The 15046-nt window shown below is 43.2% G+C and overlaps 1 protein-coding gene across 1 annotated transcript in view; it reads left to right on the top strand.

Annotated features, from left to right (window-relative positions):
* The first annotated feature begins 345 nt into the window (after positions 1-345).
* SCN8A (sodium voltage-gated channel alpha subunit 8) overlaps positions 346-15046 on the top strand; it is a 176569-nt gene continuing 161868 nt past the window's right edge. The window contains exon 1 of the mRNA XM_072765257.1: positions 346-462. The gene's annotated coding sequence lies outside the window, so the exon portion shown is untranslated. The remainder of the gene's footprint in view (positions 463-15046) is intronic.

The following is a 15046-nucleotide window of genomic DNA, read 5'->3' as shown; positions in this document are numbered from 1 at the left end:
GGGGCGTCGGGCCCGCACTTTCGAGCTCCTCTCCCCGGTGCAGGTGTCCCGCCGCCGACCCGAGGCCGCCCAGCCCCGTGCGCGCCCCTCGCGCCTCCCCCCTCCTCCCCCCTCCTCTCCCCTCCGCGCTGCTCCGCGGGGGCGCCGGGGAGGCGGGCCGGCACCTTCGGGCTCCTCTCCCCGGTGCTGGCGGGTGTCCCGCCGCCGACCCGAGCCGCCCAGCCCGGTGCGCCCCCCCCGCCCTGCACGCGGCTCCGCGGGGGCGTCGGGGAGGCGGGCCCGGGGACGCTCGCGAGGCGCTCGGGCGCGGCGCCCCCTGCCGGCGCCCTGCTGCCTCGCCCCGGATCCGGTCCGGGCGGCGCGGGGACTCCGGCCCGGGAGCAGCGAGCGCGGGCGGGCAGGCGGGCAGGCGGGCGGCGCGGCGCGCTGCGGGCGAGCGGCGAGCGGGCGCGTCCTGCAGGGGTAGGTGGGCCGCGGGCGCGGGCGGGCGGGGGGCGGGGGCGCGGGCGCGGGCGGGGGGCGGGGGGCGCGGGCGCGCGGCGGGGGTCGGCGCGGGGGCGCGCGGCGGCGGGGCGGGGCGGGGGCGCGCGGCGGCGGGGGCGCGCGGCGGGGCTCGTGCCGGGGCGGCGGGCGCGGGGGGCGGGCGGGGAGCCTCAAGATGGCGCCCACCGCAGTCCCGCCCGCCGCAGCCCCGGCGCCTCTGCAGTCCGGCCGCGCCTCCCGGGCCCCGCGCTAGGGCCCCGCCGCCGCCGCCGCCGCCCTCGCCGCCGCCGCCGTAAGTCGCCCCGGGCCGGCCTCCCCGCGCCGCCTCCCCATCCCGCGCCGGGGGCTCTGCCGCAGGGCGCGCGGCGGGGCCGGGGCCGGGGCCGGGGCCGGGGTCGGGGCCGGGGTCGGGGTCGGGTCCGGGGCCGCCGCTGGCGGACGGCTGTTTGCGGGGCTCGCCCCCTCGGCCGCGCGTCCCGGGTCCCCGCGGGGAGGTCGCGCCCGGGCCTCCCGCGGCGCCCTGCGGCGGTGCAGCCCCCCGGAGGCCGGGACCGGTCGGGCCCGCGGGCTCCCCGGGGAGGGCCTCGCTGTCGGGTCGGGGCCGCCCTGCCCCTCCCCCGCGCCCTGCCGCAGCCTTCTCCCCCCGGGCTCCGGGCCGTTACCGGCCGCAGCAGCCCGGGGCTCCGGGGACCTCAGGGCGGCCGGGACTCCCCCTGCCCTTTGCTGGGTGCGTCGGTCCCTGCCTGGCTGGGCGCCCTGGGGCGGCGCGGGGGGCCCCGGACCTTCCTGGGCAGGCCAGGATTCCTGCATTGGGGAGCACATCACTTTCAGAATCCCCCCTTCCCCCACCCCCATCCCTACGCCACCCGATGCGGAGCTCGGTGCTCTCCTCCCTCCCTCCCTCCCTTCCCCCCCACCCCTGCCAGCAGCGCCCCGGGCTTCCTAGCGCTCGGCTTGCAGGACTCCCAGCTGCAGAGACCTAGACCCCTCCCCTCTGCTTCCCACCTGGTCCCTGGGGGACCGCAGAGCCTCTGCATTTCTGCTTGGGGCTCAGCTCCATCCCTGCGGCAACCACCGGTGGAGACTTGGCTGTTAACTTTCCAGGGCGGGGTGGGGGGTTAGCCGGGGCCTTCAGACCCCTGCGGAGGCCTCAGCTTAGAGGTCGGCTGTTGGGGGGTGGGGGGAGTGCGAATCATTTTTTGCAGCCTGACAAATAGGATTCTTCGAGCCATGCATTCCTTCCAACTACTCCACCCTGTGCCTGTGCCCTCTTCCTCACTTACACTGCAGTTTTTGAAACACGGGGGGGGGGGGGGGGGGGGGGGGGAGGATGCATTTTTATATCGGGAGATTCCAAGATTCTGGGCCTCAGGGTTCAGGATTTTAAAGGATGTCATCTGTTTGGGGAGGGGGGGGAGAAACTTGGCACTGCATCTGGCTAATTCAGGGAGAGGGAGAAATCATTAGCATGGAGCCAGCTCTGCCGCCCGAGGAAAATTCTTTTTAGTGCACGGCGGGCACCGGAGAAGCAGGAATGGAAGCAGGAAATGTGGGTGAGGGCTTTGGGAGCAAAGGGGGGAATAGTGCTTTTTATAACTATTTTCTCAAGTTTGAACCTGGAGAGCCTTCAGAGAGCTATCGATGTGTTAGGGCTGGGGGATGTTTTAGCTTTGCAAAGGAGATTTCGGGTGTGGTAGGTTTTCGCTCTTTCACCATCTCTCTGTACCTCTCTTTTCTCCACGTGCATTAGAAGATAATGCGGGGTGAGGGGACTTTTTTTTCTTTCCTTCCCCCACCCCCCAATTTTTTTTTTTTTTGATGTGTAATGCAAATGGCTGGAGAACATTAGCATCCGGTACCATTCTGGTAGGAATCTCAGGGGAATCAGACTTAAACTGCTGGAAGCTCTGTAGCACGTTGCCTGTAACCTGGTTCTTGAAATACTGCAGCATTTTTTCTTTGGAACTCATGACCCATAAGGCCTTCAATTCTCCCTGAAAGAGAATTTGATTGCTTGGGAAGGGGGGGCGGGTGGAGTGGTGGTGTGGCAGTGATGGTTTGGTATTCAGCAAGCATCATCTGTCCTAGAAATTGAGTCTCTCCCTGGAGAGGGCTCTGAGTGAGCATGTTCTATGTTTTCAACATCCGATTTAGGGTATGTGTAAATGTGTTGTGTTTCTTAGTAGGGCTGGTGGTGGAGATTGCAAAGCAGTTCTTGATAGTGCAGGCCAATTACTGGTTTCTTGGGTTCAGTTTGAGAGGCTGACTTAATATACCTTTGGTTTTCATTTGGGATTTTGTTGACTTTTACCAAAGTACTTACAGGATTTTATTTTAAATTAATCCTTTAAATTAAAGGGTTATGAAATAGAGTATAGCATACTTAAAAAACAAACACCCATACAGAGCTTGTTTATTTCTTTGTAGGAGCTTTAACAGATTTTTCTCATGGCCCAGCTTCGGGTGCCTGTGTTTAGGCTTACACCAGGGTTTCTTGCTGTGGTGCTAAAAGGACAGTTCCCTGGTTTCTTGCTGTGGTGCTTAAAAGGACAGTTCCCGGACCAGCCCTGCCATGAAGCGCGCACATGCTGGACATAATTTGGATTTTTCTTTGCTTTTGTTATCAGCAGGCTTTCTTGTAGATGTGTGTGCATGCGCAGCTGGGCTTATTCTTGAGGTTGCAGGCCTAGTTATCATATTTTATTACTCCCACATAACTCTTCATTTTGGCTGTCCCTCATGGAGACAGTGTTTTGCAGGCTGCAGCAGATCCATATGTAAGACATACAGTGACATTTTGCTGACAACATTATTTCAGCACATTTTTGTAATTTCAAGTAGCAAGGATCTGTTAATAATTATGGGAATTTGGTCTCCACAAGAATTAATCAGGTAGCCTGCTAAGTCAGGCTGGATCAGAAGGGAATCTTCTCTGGGATGATTTGAACGGTGAGCTGAGAAAAGGACGTGACACAACAGAGGACAGCATGCAACCGTTGTATCACTGGAGTGGACTTGTCAAAAAATTTATTTTAAAATCCTAGAAAGGGAAGGTAGCCATAAAATTCAGCTGTACAACCTCCCAGCACAGGAATCCCCTTATGGGAGATCTTTGCTTTGAATACTTCCGTTAGTAGGGAACTTCCTACTACATAAAGTAGCTCATTCCATTTGAGTTCCACTGTGATTAAAGTACTTTAATGTCTTTGAAAAGATAACACACGTAAAAAGACTATAGATTGGGGCTATATCAAGGCCAGATGTTATTCTAGTGCTCATTTTCAAAAAAGATTAATAATCGATATTCTGTAGAGATTGTACAAGAAATTTCCATCTGCTTGAAAAGAATGCAGAGATAGAGACATATCCACCTAGAGCAAGAACAACATTCCATGAATGGAGAGAAGAATAATTATCTTTAATATGCTGATGTTATGTAACAAGTTCTGGAGGCATAGGCATGAATTAATGAATACACAATTCCTATTGATTATATCTGAGAAAGAAAATAACCCCACACTGTATAGAAAGTGTTAAAAATGCAAAGTTTATCCAGAGTGAGTTCAGTTTCCATAATTATGAAAATAACACATGCCTGTTACAGAAAAATTTTATTATATGTAAAAAAAGCAGGAAAAGTCAGTCTTAACTATCCTAAGCAAAAACAGTTGTCTATGTTTTATTGTATATTTTCAGTGTTTTTTTTTTCTCTTTAAAGAGGGCAAGAAGCCCTTGCAGAAGTTATTCAGAATAACAGTATTTTTTAATTTTTCAAAACATTATCTTTAATGAGAGAGAATTCATTCTTGGAATTGGACTCCTGTAAAGTCTCTTGATGGAAATATAGCAAGATAACTAGAGGAATAAATCTTTGATTAATCAGCGAATCAACAGATATTCTCCCTCTGTACCTACTATGTGTGAGACATAGTACTAGGCACTAATGCTCTTTAAGTGGCAAGAACCAGCTTAGAAAATGAAACCATGCTCCAAAACTATGGCTGTTAAAGTGCACAAGGAAGATAACAGAACTTTCACGCTCTAGGCATATATTAATTAGCGAAATATAGTGTGGCAGACTGTGGGGTCTAGCCTGGTAATTCAACCTAAGAATAGTTTGTACAGGAATAGGAAGTAAATGTGGGAAAAGAAGTCTTCTGGGAAAATTTCCTCTATCCCTTTGTGAGCCTATAGAGACACAACCAGGACACATAGGTACCGTGTCAGGAATGAGGATGAAATGAAGACACAAGAAAGTTACTGTAGTTAACACCACTGAGAAGAAAAAGAAGCAATATGGGCTTTGGAGTTAGGCAAAACTAAATTCAAGTCTTGACTCTGCTACTTATTAGCTTTGTGGCTTTGGGCAAGTTATTTAATCTATTTGAGCTTCAGTGTTCTCATCTGTAAAAATTGGAATAATAATACCTCCGTCGCAGGGTGTTTTTAGGGATTAAATGAAATCTCTGTTACCTCGTGGTTTCTGACACATAGAGCTCAATATATATTTACTCCTTTCCCTCTAGAGATTTAGCAGCTTAGTGTGTGTTTATACGTGTATTTGATATAGTATATATGTACTGTATTAAATTTTAGTAGTCTGAAAAGCAGACAGTTGCTTTATCTTCAGTCTGGCATAGAGGATAGGATCTACAGATACCCTGACTTGGATGGACATTGCCAGTCTAAGAGGAGAAAAGTTTTATTGTACAGTTGCTGTGTTGATCCCCAGCACGACTGTGCAAATGCAGTTACCAAAGTAACTCCTCATTCATTCCCAAATTATTCTAGAATAGGACTCTACCCAGGAGGAATGCTCTGGCACTGACCGGCTAGCTGGCAAGCAACTGCACTGTTTTTAGCTACAGCCTGGGATCTAAAGGTGGAATAGACCCAAAGACTGAGACTCCCCTTTATTCTTCTTGAACTGGGTATTTTAATTATGATGAGTGATTATCAAGTTTGGACTTGCTTTAGACTTCAGCACCATTCTGGGTTTTCCCATTATATTTGCACTGATTTATTTTGAATGGGTCTCATATAGTTAGGTCTCACAGTTGACCATCTACCTTTGGTAATTATTATTCTATGTTTGTCTGTTTATCAGAACTTTAAGAATCCTTTTATCAGTTGATTATTTAAATTAAGTTAGGCAAATATTATTCTACCCATTTTGTAGCTGAGAAAACTGAATGTCCGAGAACTTAAGCAAACTGTCCAGGGCTATAGGACCATTAAGTGATGGAGGGGGGATAGGTACTTAGGTTGGTTGACTGACCAATGATTAAGGATTTTTCCCCCATTAGATGGTGTTATATTTCTGATGTTCGTATAACCAAGTAATGTGAACAATTTTGGCTTTGTTTTAAGAAATTATCATTATATTTGGTAGCTAAACATATCTTAGTGAGTGGGCATAATGAAAGATTCTGGTATAGGCAGAGGGAGGGCAAAAATACCTTTGACAGAGAGCATTTTGGAAGCAGGAAAGATGAGGAGAAATGAACAGAAGATGTATCAATAAATAGAATATGGATGCAAATAAGAGGCATTAAAGTAACACACCTGTTTTGTTTCTGAAGCTATCCTAAGTACTTTTTAAAAGGTCATCACGTCTTGGTGTCTGCTTATCTTTCTTCATTTATCTTGCATATAAATACACACATTTAACTACTCATAAATGCTCCCATATTGCCAACAAAAGTTCTAACCAGGACTGTAGGGGAATTATGGCCTCTACCACCTGAGTTTTTTTGCTTCTACAAGGCTGAAATTGCTGTAGGTCTGTATACTGGGGATTGGTGCTGGGATTGGGTATTTAAAGTGGAGCAGAAAAAAGTTCTGGGAGGCTTTTGGCCTAGAACAACAAAGGTGAAAGTGGATAATAATTAAGATTCCCCTTAGGTATATGGAGATGTGTCCTATTGAGAGTGGAGCAAAATAAAAGCAGGGAGCCTGAGTGTCTACGAGGTACTCTGGGTTTGGGACTCAAGCTCTCTTGATCCTGAATGGAGTTGATTGGGTGAGAGTACTGAAATGTTAGCTGGAGGGGTCTGAAGGCCTTTTATATTCGCTGCTGGTGGTAGGGAGAGACCTCCCATGTTCAGTGGGCTTGTTCTAAGATCTGGAAGTGGAAAGCATGAAATCCCCCAGAAGACAGATTAACAGGCTCTTTTCATGTTCAGTTGATTAGTGCTGTTTTTATGCTGTAAAATCTTTTGAGTTCCTAGGGAGTAAGGATGTTAGAGAAATATAAGTGAATGCATATTTATCCAGGGATGGATTCTCTAGGCTGTGAATTATACGTGTCATTTATTTCCATCCCTTTTCCTACATTTTGGGTATTGAACTCATTATTAGCGTATCCACCAGAATGAACCTGGGAAGGGAAAAAAAGTCAAAATTAAAATGTTACTTTAGATTTTCAGATAGTGACTGATAAAGGAAGAGATCACAACTTTATCAATGAAAAGACAGTTCATTTTTCATCTTTTTTTATTCTCTTGTTATTTTAATGGTTCACAATTGAAGGCTGAACCTCCAAAAGCTTAATATTCACTGGAAGCAAGTGTGAAATAACATTTTTCCTTCAGTTGAGCAACTGTTCTGTAAATAAATAGCGCTTAATTTTTAAAAAAGATTTTATTTAGGGATCCCTGGGTGGCGCAGCGGTTTGGCGCCTGCCTTTGGCCCAGGGCGTGATCCTGGAGACCCGGGATCGAATCCCACATCGGGCTCCTGGTGCATGGAGCCTGCTTCTCCCTCTGTCTATGTCTCTGCCTCTCTCTCTCTGTTACTATCATAAATAAATTTAAAAAATTAAAAAAAAAAAGATTTTATTTATTCATGAGAGAGACAGAGAGAGAGGGGCAGAGACATAGGCAGATGGGAGAAGCAGGCTCCATGCAGGGAGCCTGATGTGGGACTCGACCTCGGGACTCCAGGACCGCGCCCTGGGCCGAAGGCAGGCACTAAACTGCTGAGCCACCCAGGGATCCCCCAGTAGCGCTTAATTTATTACATGGTTGTTTCTCGTTTCAGGATGAACCCTACTTCAAGTAAGGATAGTGCAACAGGCTTTTGCTTTATAATTCACTACTGTCTTTTTTTGTCTTAGCAAGAAGCTGAATAAAATGCTTTTAAACGGAAAGAAATTGATGTATTATTATTAAATTGTGGGGGAAAATTGAGCAAGTTGCAAATGAGACCCGTAGAACTTTCTCAGAAGTCAGAATACCAGGAAATCTCATTTGCTATGGAATTCTGAATTGGATTTCCTAAGATTTTGGTGAAAGCTAAAGAGGCAGAATATCTTGTTTCTAGGAAAGATGCCTTGAAGAAAAATAGGCATTTTTAAAGATTTGTACTGTGAGAGGTAAAGTATTGGGGGAGTGAGGAATCATCAGAGCAGAGTTTGAGAAAGTGTGGGAATGACTGCTGTGAAATGGACAAGGGAGTTTGGATGTGAACTTGGGGAACCGCTCATTTTTAAAAAGGAGTTATCTCCCCTCTGCAGACTCTTGGAAACATCTCTGTGTACTACTGAACTAGAGTGGTCCTGATGTTCTGGATGGGGTTTGGAACCTGAGAAAGGTGTTTTGTTTTTTAAGTATTATTTTATACCTAGCTCTGCTGCAAATTACTTTCTTTACTTGATCATTGCATTGGAAAAGCTAAAGAATATTTCCTTGCTTTATACCAAAAAATTTAGTACCATTCTTACATGTTATTTTTTCCTCTTTTTTTTTTAAAGGATTCTAAGTCATTTAATATAAAAAAGTTTTTTAAAAGGTACTGTTGAAGTTATCTTTTCCATTCTACTTTGTAAAATATATATTTTACATGTGAGTAGCTAACAGAGTCAGTATTCAAAAAATCAGAAGGTTCAAAGTTAAGTCTTCTCATAACTGTCAGTCAGTCAGTATGTACCCCATAAAGGCAACTGTCACGACCAGTTTCTCTAATATTCTTTTCTGTCTACATATGCACCTGCACACATTCTCTTCCCCTACCCCATACACAGTTACTTCCATTGTCTTTCAGGGGGACTATTAAAATAGTTTAGTAGGGGGGCACCTGGGTAGCTCAATATCTGAGCCTTTGGCTTAGGTCGTGATCCCAGGATCCTGGGATTGAGTCCCTTGGAGGGCTCCCTATGGGAGCCTCTGCTTCTCCCTCTGCCTGTGTCTCTGCCTCTCTCTATATCTCTCATGAATAAATAAATTAAATCTTAAAAAATAGTTTAGAGATTTGAACTCTCCTTTAAATTATCTCAGCAGTTTTTCCCTCTTTTCCTTATGATAAAGATAATACCTTATAATTTATTTTTCTTACTGAAATTTCTTGGCTTATTTAAAGTAAAAAGTTTGGGCCAAAGCAGCCCTTTCCTACCAACTATGTTGCTTTTTAGGGTTTCCATTTGAGAATTACATATGAAAAAAGCATAGAGGAAGAAGCTGCATTTATCCTTAGAGACTGGAGAACGTAGAAGATTTTTGAGGGAGCACAGAATGACACATCATCAAAGCTATGCTATAATGTGTTAGGAGGATTGAGCAGCAATGAGAAATAGGACAGAGTAGAACACAGGATGGACATCCAGTTAATTGGCTCTTTGGTTCGGCCTTAGATGGGTGGTGACGAGGGCTTGGACTAGGATTGTAGTGATGAAGATGGAAAGGAAGGAAAAGGAATTTTGTTTCTGTGTGTCACATGTGTTTCACATTTTCCTAATGTAAGAAATAGTTTAGAGAAAGACTCGGTAGGACCTGACGAAAGACTTCAGAAGCAGGAGAAGGAGGTGTTCAAGATTATTTTTCCATTTTAAAATTCAGAGATATAATCTATTTAGAACACCTGGGGAGGTATGTTCTCTAATACATGTTGGCAGTCTAGTCCAGAGCACCTTGGTTATTACAAACTATTTCTAATTAAAAAAAAAATTTTTTTTGTAATCTCTACATCCAATGTGGGACTCAAACTCATGGCCCCGAGATCAAGAGTCAGATGCTCTTCTCTCTGAGCCAACCAGGTGCCCTTATTTCTAAATTTTAATCCTTTATCTGCACAGAGTTTTCCCGTCTTGAGCTTCTAAAGTTTTAAGGGAAACCTGAGTGTTCCCATTTCTTTATTCTCTGTGCCCTCTCACTGATACAGATTATTCAACCTTTGTAGATCTGTATCCTTTTCTTATTTCGGAGTTGTTAAATTCTGCCCATTTATAGACATTTAATAAGTGGTCTTTTTCCTTGATATTCTCAACTAACCTTAACTTTCATATATAAAGAAACAAGAATTATGCACCTTTTCATAGACCTGGTGGATGACTGTTTTGTCCTTACTGTAACTCAGTGGCTTTCTCTCTTTGATCATTTGCTTATGTTCTGTGTGCTTCATGAAAACCATTTGAAATTGCAGGCTTAATTAAAGGTAGCAACTGAGAGGATTCTAATAGGTGAAAGCAGAGGGAAAGAGGGTTTATCGGCCAGTGCCGTTGCGTTTTGTATAGACTCTTGGGCTGTGGATACGAAATGTCAAGCTTGACTTGCATCAACTTCCTTGGTGTTTCTGGGGTACCAGACAGTGGCCAGTGGGCCCTAATGTACAACTGCAGTATACAATGATAATTAAGAGCAAAGGGGGCGCTCAGGAAACTTAGGTTCTGTTGTAGCCTTAGGTATTCAGTAAGCCTATTAATAAGAAAAAAATAAAGGGTGATTGGAACATCGGAACATGCTGCACATGCAAATTAACAGTACACCTAAGAGAAAAGCAATTTAATTTAATGCAATAAAAATTTTCATTTAATTTGTTAATATTTTCCTTCTCACCACTAAAATTACAGAGTTCTTGCAAACTCCATTAACATTTGCCACAGTTTGCACTCAGACAGTTGGCAGAGGTCCCCATGGTTTGTGTGCAACCAGTAAAGCAGACAGAGTTCATGTACAAGATGTTAGTAAATTTAGCACTCTATTTAGGGAAGCAGAGCATCCTTACAGTAATCCCATTAGGAGATTCTCTGTGCAATCACATTTTAAGTTTGTACCTGCTTGTTAGTTTGAATGCTTGAAGTAACCGTGATTAAGAACAGTTAAACAAAAGCCCCTTGGGACATTCTTAGGGTAGTCTGGGATGAGGAAAGTCCAAAAAGACCTCTAAACTGAATGCTGGCAATCGGTCTTATTTTTTTAATTTTTTAAAAAAGATGATTATTTATTTATTTGTTTGTTTGTTTGTTTATTTATTTATTTATTTATTTATTTATTAGAGAAAGGGAGCATGAGCGGGGGTTGGAGAAAGCAGGAGAAACAAAATCCCTGCTGAACAGGGAGCCTGACATGGGGCTTGATCCCAGGACCCTGAGATCATTACGTTAGCCAGAGGCAGACGCCTAACTGACTGAGCTACCTAGGTGCCCCTGGCAATCTGATTTATTAATCTCGATGTTCTAGAGCAAATAATATTTTGGTAGATTTATTGATTTTTTTTCTCTGTCCTCCTATTTGTAGTAGTTCTTCTTCCTTATCTCTGGAAAAGGAGGAGGAAAGATGTGTAAGACCCAAGAAGGGCACAGAATGAGTGATTATGTATAGTGAGGAAACAAAGTAGAATAACCATAGGAGTATTTCACCTACCTTAGAAGCTTTTTGTTGTTGTTGTTGTTCCCCCTGACTCATAACAAAAGTTCAGCCATAAGTGCAAGAAGGGGTAAGACTTCTTTCATTTTAGGATCTTAATATAGACTCTTGTTATTAGAAATTGCTGAAAAGTTTAATAGGTCAAAGAAAATAAGTGCATTTTATGTGATGAATGGATATCAAAGACATGTTATTAATTAGATCCAAGTGTTTTCCATCTTTAATTTAATTAGATTACATCCAGCCTGACCCATGGGGGCTGATAGGCTTTGTTTCTTGCCACATGCTCCTTCCTGGCCATTAGTAAGTCTTTGGTTTATATTGTCCCATGTGGGTTGTGGGAGTTGCCTCCACTTTGACCTCCTGCTCCTTAGCAGGCTGCCTTACTGCTTTCCAGTGGTGAGGCATAGCATACCAGGGAATGAGACTTACAATCCTGCTTGGGCTCTGCTCTAGAGCCCTGTCTTTGCTCAGCATAGTGCTCAGAGAAAGGGTTTTTTTTTGCTTGTTTTTTAAAGAGCCATACATTTATCACTCAGCACAATTTGTTGCAAAATCTCAAGCAAAAAAATCATCCCCAGAAAGCAGTGTCACTTTTCTAGCTGGGATTACAGACCCATCAGCTCCTTTGAGGTACTGCTTCTGTTTATAGATGTGAGATTGTCAAGACTTTTAGAGTTTTCTTTCTTCCTTCCATGGTTTACTCACAGAACCTAGTAAGAATCCTTATTTGTGGGAATTGAATGCTGAATTTTGGGGGTATTTCAAAAGTCCAGTGTGAATCTATGGAGTTCAGAGTATGGGCATTAGTCCACATTTTGCAAGAGGGCATCAGATGTTTTTATGCATAGAATTTAGGTATCAGAACACCTGCAACCTAGTTGTAGCTTTGGGCTGGTACACAGTGACCCTGGGATGAACAGGGTCCTTTTTCCTGGAAAACATATGTTTCCTTGGAAACGTATTCCTGTTAGATACTATCACCAAATAGAGTCCTGTTTCCTTCACAAGAATAAGTCCAATAGACCTAATATTTGAAAAGCTTTTGAAGTTCTAGTTTACGTATGGTGAATATATTTTTTTCCTTTAAACATTTTTAACAGCTTTGGTTACTTTTTTGTATTATTATTTTTAAGATTTACAAACAGTACAACTGAAAAAATTCTGGTGTATAGTTCTGTGAGTTTTAATACATGTGCGGATTCGTAAAACCACCACCACAGTGTCAGCAAACAGAATAGTTCCATCACTTCAAAAAGCTCCCCACTATTGTCCTTTTGTAGTCCCACTCTCCCTAATCCATAATCCATACCAACCACTGATTGTTCCCCATTCCTAGAGTTTTGCCTTTTCTAGAATGTCATATAAATGGAAGCATACTAGTGTATATAGCCTTTTGAGACTCGCTTCTTCCACTTACCATGATGTCCATGTTGTATTTATCAAGAGTTTTTTTTTTTTTATTGCTAAGTAGTACTGTATGGTTATGTAAAAGTTTGCTTATCCACTCATTTGATGAAGAGGATTTGATTTTGAGATGTGTCCAATTTCAAGCAATTGTGAATATTGCTGCCTGGAATATTTGTGTGTAGATTTTTGTGTGAATCCAAATTCACATTTCTCAAAGATATCCCTAAGACTGAGGTTGCTGGGTAATCAAGTAAATGTATATTTCCTTTTTAAAAAAAGATTTTATTTATTTATTTGAGAGAGAGAGAGATAGCGAGAGAGAGCATGGGGGGGGGAGGGCAGGGGAGGGAGAAGCAGACTCCCCGCTGAACAGGGAACCAGACATGGGGCTCAGTCCCAGGACCCTGAGATATGACCTGAGCCAAAGGCAGCCGCTTAACCTAATGAGCCACCCAGGCGCTCCTGTATGTTTACTTTTATAAGAAACTACTAAACCATTTTTTCAGAACGCGTATACCATTTTGTATTCCCACTAGCAATGTATAAGAGTTCATTTGCTCTATATCCTCATTTGCACTTGGTATCTTTGGTAAGTGTTCAAACTTTTGCCCATTTTTAAAAATTGGATTATTTATTTTCTTGCTGTGAGTTTTGAGAGTTTTTAGAAAATACGTACATCCAGGATATATAAGTCTTTTATCAGATAAATATGTGGATGTGTCGTCTCCTAGTTTGTAGCTTTTTTTTTTTCTGGTCTTCTTTTTAAAAAAGATTTTATCTGTTTATTCATGAGAGACACGCAGAGGCAGAGACACAGGCAGAGGGAGCAGCAGGCTCCCTGCAGGGGGAACCCAATACGGGACTCCATCCCAGGACTCTGGGATCACACCCTGAGCTGAAGGCAGGTGCTCAACCACCGAGGTGTCCCGTCTTTTTCTGGTCTTAACAGTGTCTTTTATAGAGCTACAGTTTTCAGTTTTAAGTCTAATTTGTCAGTTTCTTTTATGGATCATGTTTTTAATGTCATATATAAGAATTCTTTGTTGAACTGAAGGTCACAAAGATGTTCTTTGTATTCTAAAAGTTTTATAGTTTCACATTTTACATTTAGATCTATGATCCATGTGAGTTAATTTTTGTATAAGTCATGAAGTTTAGATCAAGATTCACATTTATTTTCTGCAGATAGGTGTGTAGTTGTTGCAGCACGATTCCTATTGAAAAGATGATCCTTTCTCCATTGAATTGGTTTTGTACCTTGTCAAAACTCAATTGGCTATATTTGTGTGGGTTTTCTCTAGACTCTGACTGTTCCATTGATTTATGTGTCTGTCCCTTCATAATACCACACCCTCTTGATTACTGTAGCTTTATAGCAACACTGAAAATTGTGTAGTGTGAGCCTTCCGGTTTTCTTCTTCTTTTTTCAAAGTTGTTTTGGCTATTCTAGGCCTTTTCTCTTTCCATATCAATTTCAGAATCAGCTTGTCTATATCTGCAAAAACTCCTGCTGGCATTTTGCTTGGAACTGCATTAAATCTGTAGGTAATTTGAGAGTTTATATCTTAATTATATGGTATATTGAGTCAATGAACATGATGTATATCTTCATTCATTTAGGTCATATTTGACTTCTTTCATCAGCATTTTCTGGTTTTCTGTTTATATTGTTTTTCTTATATTTATTTTCTCCCCTCTGTGTGCTTTGAGTTAATTTTCTCTTCTTTTTTTTTTAAGGTGGAAACTTAGGCTGTTTGAGAACTTTTTTTCTTTTTTAATTTTTATTTATTTATGATAGTCACACAGAGAGAGAGGCAGAGACATAGGCAGAGGGAGAAGCAGGCTCCATGCACCGGGAGCCCGACGTGGGATTCGATCCCGGGTCTCCAGGATCGCACCCTGGGCCAAAGGCAGGCGCCAAACCGCTGTGCAACCCAGGGATCCCGAGAACTTTTCTTATATAAGTTTTTAATACTATAAATTTCTCTGTAAACACTGCTGTGACTGTATTTTATAAATTTTGGTATGTAGAATTTTTATTTTCTTTGAGACTTCCTTTTTGACCAATGAATTATTTGGAAGTGTGTTGTGAGATAGTCCATAGTCTTTATTTTATTGATTTCTAGTTTAATTCCATTATGGTCAGAGAACATACTTTGTATGATTTCAGTACTTTTGTATTTGTTAAGGTTTGTTTTATTACCCAGGGTGTGGTCTATCTTGGTGAATGTCCCATGTGCACATGAAAAGAATCTATATTCTGCTGCTATTAGGTAGGATGTTCTGAAAATGTTGATTATACCATACCCAGTTGGTTGATAGTACTGTTCATTTCTATCCTTGACTTTTCCTTCTTTTTTTTTCTTCTTTTTTTTTCTAAAAATGTGATTTAATTATTATTTAGTTGCAACATTATTTTCTACCTCTTTATTTTTTCAACTTTTTTGAAGTATAATTTACTAATAGGAATTCTACTTATTTAAGGTGTACAACTTTATGTTTTTTTAATAACT

The sequence above is a fragment of the Vulpes vulpes genome, chromosome 8 (assembly GCF_048418805.1).
Source record: "Vulpes vulpes isolate BD-2025 chromosome 8, VulVul3, whole genome shotgun sequence".
Taxonomy (NCBI): domain Eukaryota; kingdom Metazoa; phylum Chordata; class Mammalia; order Carnivora; family Canidae; genus Vulpes; species Vulpes vulpes.
Note: the sequence above shows the minus strand (reverse complement) of the source record. Positions and strands in the feature narration are given on the sequence as shown.